The sequence below is a fragment of the Eleutherodactylus coqui genome, unplaced genomic scaffold (assembly GCF_035609145.1).
Source record: "Eleutherodactylus coqui strain aEleCoq1 unplaced genomic scaffold, aEleCoq1.hap1 HAP1_SCAFFOLD_56, whole genome shotgun sequence".
Classification (NCBI taxonomy): domain Eukaryota; kingdom Metazoa; phylum Chordata; class Amphibia; order Anura; family Eleutherodactylidae; genus Eleutherodactylus; species Eleutherodactylus coqui.
This window is the reverse complement of record NW_027101706.1, coordinates 378,618-383,671: the sequence shown is the minus strand read 5'-3', so window position 1 is coordinate 383,671 and position 5,054 is coordinate 378,618.

Genomic DNA, 5,054 nt, shown 5'->3' with positions numbered 1-5,054 from the left:
TGGGAGCGCTCGGCCACTGGATCTAGTCTGCAGGAGTAGTATGCCAGCGATCTGTTTCCCACTGTGTGCCTGAGTTAACACAGAGGTCATATATCCTTCCCTTGAGTCAACAGCACAAAGAGCTTGCTGTAGTTCAGCAGCCCCCAAGACTGATGTGCCCACCAGAGTCTGTTTTAACCTGACAAAGGCTTCCTCAGAGGGTGCATCCCACTGGATCCTGTCAGCTGCAGAAAGAGGTTCATCATAGATGAGTCTGGTAAGAGGTGCTGTCAGGGATGCATAATTTAGGATCCAGGCTCTGCAGACGTTTGTCATTCCCAAAAAGGACAGAATTTGCTCGTGGTTTTGGGACTTCCAGAATTGCTTGCCTACCTTCATCTGACAGGTTATACCCCAGATATTTAACTGTTTGCTGACAGTATTGGAGTTTCTACCTGTTTACTTTATGGCCTTGCTTATAAAGAAACCTCAAGGGTTCGACTGTGTCCCCCCACAATTCGCTCCACTGTCTGCTGCTAGCTACCAACATACAGTAGTAGCCCAGTTCCAGCATCCTAGAGGTAGTCAGCTAAGTTTGCTGACATAGCCTGGGAGAAAATTGTTGGAGATTCACAGCAGCCCTGAGGTACTCTGGTGAAGGTGTACCTAATTTTATCATAATATCTTATCTCAACCATTTTACTGGACATATTTAAGACTATATAATCTGACATTTCACAGGCTTATTTGTCTCTAGGTCTGTTATAACTGGTTCAGAGAGGGATTCCCTGTGGGTCCGTCCATTAACCCCTTTTACCATGATATGACTATTACTACATTTTACATTGGGTATATATTGGGATGTATTAATGCCCTGGTGGCTCCTGAGCCCACCAGGAAAGTAATCATCAGCCCATTCACCTGGAGATCTATCTCAGGCAGTAGAAATTGCCAAGAGATCCTCCAAGTGTTGTACATCCATCCCTCTTAGTCATTTTTCCCCAAGGTGCCTGTGAGCATTGTTTCTCTGGGCATCCTCAGGCAAAATCACCAGATTTCCAATCATTCAAACACACATTTAAATCCCCGAGCTGTATCCCACCTCTGCTTCTTCCTTTGCCTCTACTTTCACATCCTCTCGCTGTCCAATGACCTCTCTGACTTTCTTGAACCGTCGTGTCACATTCTTCTCCCTGTATAAAAACTCTCACTTTCCCAACCTTTTCTTTGTAAAACTTTTCTGCATGTTTTGCATATTCCAAAACATCCTGCAATGATCCCATCCTAAGGGTAATCATGTATCTCATTGTGGTGGAAGCCCAGTATATATCTATATGGATCGGTGGGCCTTGGCAGTAGACAGTTGTCAATTTAACATTCTGTATACATATTTGCTTTCTGTCTTGCTACAAATATAATGTTCTTACAGTTATGCAATAGGTACTTCCGCTCATATGAAAATATCTGTTTTATAACTCTGCTGACATGGGGAAGCCAACATGAAACTTCTGTACTCAAAACGCTGACAAGATAATATATAGTATAAACACGTTACATTTTCCATCTGTTTTGCAATTTTGGAGGACAGTATAACTCAGACGGACAACCACAGTCTGAAACAGCCACCGCAGAAATTACCCAAGCAATTTTACTGGAAACGTATGCAAATAATATGGGAGGTTTGTGCAATTTATAGTTCATGATGTAACATCCAATCATATCGAAGGAACCACACGTGGCTCCAGGACAACCCACTCATTTCATCCACCACCTGATGGCCAATCACAGATGACCGGAGGATGGAAGAATTGCAAGATGCTTATCCAATAATTAAACAATACGTTGTATCTATGTAATCTTTGACCTGCCCAGATGGGCGGATATGTTAAACTCTTAAAATAGGCTACACGCCGATCATTAAAGTTAGAATTGAGGAAGCTATGCATGCTGAACCTCGTGTCAGTGTGAAAACTTCTTATGCGCATTATCAATTCAGAATTAATATGGAGGGGTGTAAACATTCCAACTTGAGTAAGCCGTGATTCCGCAAAGGAATTCTACGACAGTGGCACCCCAGATGGGACTGTGATCGATAGGCTCCGAAGAAATCGGACACAAGGCACGGACATAGACAACCTTGGACTTAGCGGGCCCACCAAATACACGGTAGGATAAATTAATTATCTATACCTGTGTGGCTAACTCCGGGCTTGCCTATGTGCCGTGCCAGGCCGATAGATTTGGAGACGCACGACGACAGGTACTTCTTTAAGTCTCGATCACATGATAAGAACCTGTCATAAGATATAAAGGAATGTTTACATGCCTGTTGTTTTGAGAGTACTGGTCGAGTGGCGAGGTCAGTAGCTGCCTTAAGGGGGGGGTTGACCCTGCGCAGGTGTCCCGATTACTCGGTCCAGGTTTGGTTACAAAACCTAAGAGTAAGGGACCTGTGAGGGTAGTTTGACGGGAAGGCTTTCCTGCTCTGGTCTGGTTTGGTTACAAAGCCTAAGGGTCAGAAAGCCGTCAAACGTCTGGGCAGGTATCGCTACTTCGGTAAAGTCTGGTAAAAGGCTTCCGAAGAAAGGGAACTGACAGACCGGATCCCGAGGGGCAGTAAGACTAAAACCAGCCGTACTGGTGCTCTGTCTATTTGTGTGTGTCCACAAATATTTGTTTATCGTTTGAATGTCCACGAGTAGATCCCTCCGTCTGAGGGTAGATTGATAAACTGTGTAGCGACAGAAATGCTAGAGACTCTAGGGCGGGGCATATTGTGTCTGGCGTCTGAGGAGACTTCTATAATCATAAATCTGGCAGCCATGATTGAAATTGAAAGGCAGCGAACATTGTACCGAGGTTAATTCTTACACCCTCCAGGAAAGTGTGGAAGGGGTGGAGAGTCAAGTTATCATTGATTAATCAAGCAATCTTTCTGTGTGTTTAAAACGTCCTGCCTGTCCTTTATATAAAGTTAGTGTGCTTGTCTGTTGTGTAGAGCTAATCCTGCTGAGTTATTATATAGAATTAGTATCAGTCCTGCTCAGCTGTAAGAAGGGATTGTTAGCAATGAGCATTGCATTGGCTGGGTTATAGCCAAGATAATGCACCGTACACAGTGGCGCGCTGTGGGTTTGGACTTTATAGGTTAGGTTGCATTATTGGATCCCTTCTAGTAAAAGACAGACTACTAAACTGTGTTGCCTTTGAATTGTTAAACGTTAACAATAGCATAGAAGTATAGGCTTGTGCCCGTAAGTGTGTTTGGAGGAAAAGAAGAAAAAAAAGGCTGCTAAGTTCATTTAAAAAGAAGAAGTGGAACTCCTAATAGAAGCAAAGCGATTCTTGTGCTCCAACATTTGTTAGTTATTTAACTAATGTTGGATGTTAAAACTACTCGTATGTTTTATTATGTAATCTCTAAACTTTGTTATACACCCGTCACATAAATGTAAAAAGTTATATGCCACTCACATCCTGAGGGGGCTCTTAAGAATACAGACTGCGTAGCCCACCATGCCCACAAGAAAATACGTCTATGTTTGCCAAGTCCCCAACAGCATACATGTTAGCAGTCCCCAATTCAATTGTAACCACATACAATGTTAGGTGGTCACCGCTGTGACCGTAAAGTTACAACATAATATATGTGATTTATGCATTAGACGTTAGAATTTCCCTAAGAGACCTGAAAAGGGGAAGAGAAGGTGGGTTGAAATGGCGTCTGTATTAATACACGCCAAAGGCACCAGCGTTCAATATAACAGTTTAGTGAATAGAGAGAATTGCAGTACATTACCAATCAGATGGAGATGCCCGGCATCTAAGACTGCATCTGCCCGGTCGCCGGAAGTCTGGGACAAAAACTGTTGTAAAAGTAAAAATTGTAATCCCTTGTAATCCTGTCGCTGGGCTGTCACGGGAGGGAGAGATTCTGAAAAGAGGAAGTTACTTGCCCTGTAGTCCCAGCACAAGTAACGTATATTCACAGACAATATAAAATAAATAAATAAACTACAGGGAGTAAGAGAAACTGTGGAGAAACTGCAGAGAAGCCAAGGAATAGGAAACAAGCAGGTAACGATAAGGCCAGGTATCCACAGGAGGAACGGGGCAGATTGACTCGTAATTTGTAAAATGTAAATTGTGTGATGCATAAGACTTTATCTTTATTGAGTTGCGATGTGTGCCCAAGGACTGCCAAACATTGAATGAGAGAATAAGGAAGTAAGTGATTAGCCACACTCAGAGGGGTGGAGCTAGATGATGCAAGAACACGTCTCTTATCCAAGGAGGGGGTAAGAATCATAGATAGCCAGAAGAAAAAGTTTTGTTTTTTCTCTTGTCCCAAACTCAGCTTTCCACGGTTCCTGACAAATTATGGGACAACTACAAGACAGACATAGGAAAATTGAATATACCCACCATGATAATATATACGAGACCCGGATACACACCCCTGGGTCAAACAGTATTCCCCTAGTTTAAAAAAAAAAAAAAAAGGGGGTGAAGGGTCAGCCACACAGATCAGGTGCTGTGTGCTGATGCTTCGGAAAAACTGCCAACCGGCCACAATTTCACTGTTAATTTCTCTTGCAGAAGGCTGTAAGGCCTGGAGGCCTCCAAAGACTAACCAAGTTCTGCAGGCCATACCTGTACATACACTGTTGCCAAATTCCGCACCTTTCAGGGCCTTGCTTCATACTGCCACCCATACGACAGTATTGACACAAAAGCACGGAGGACAACCACAGCCATGAGGTTAGATCCAGTGACTCGAGGAGCTCCCTCATCTGCTTGTGCGGTGGCAGCAGTACAGGCAATGGCTGACAAATCTTCTAAGTTGTTATTGGACTACCCCCTAGTGGTCCGCACCCCAAATGACACCCAGAACATACTCATGCAAGTGCAACCCAAGCACTTATCTCTGGCCTATTAGATCCGGCTACAATGTGCTCTTTCCATGCCTTCCCCAATATCTCTTCCCAATGTTGTAATACCTTGAACCCGGCTACTCTTCTTTTAATCAGGTATTCCTGGGGGGAGGGGAGGCATAGGTGATTTGAGTATGGCAG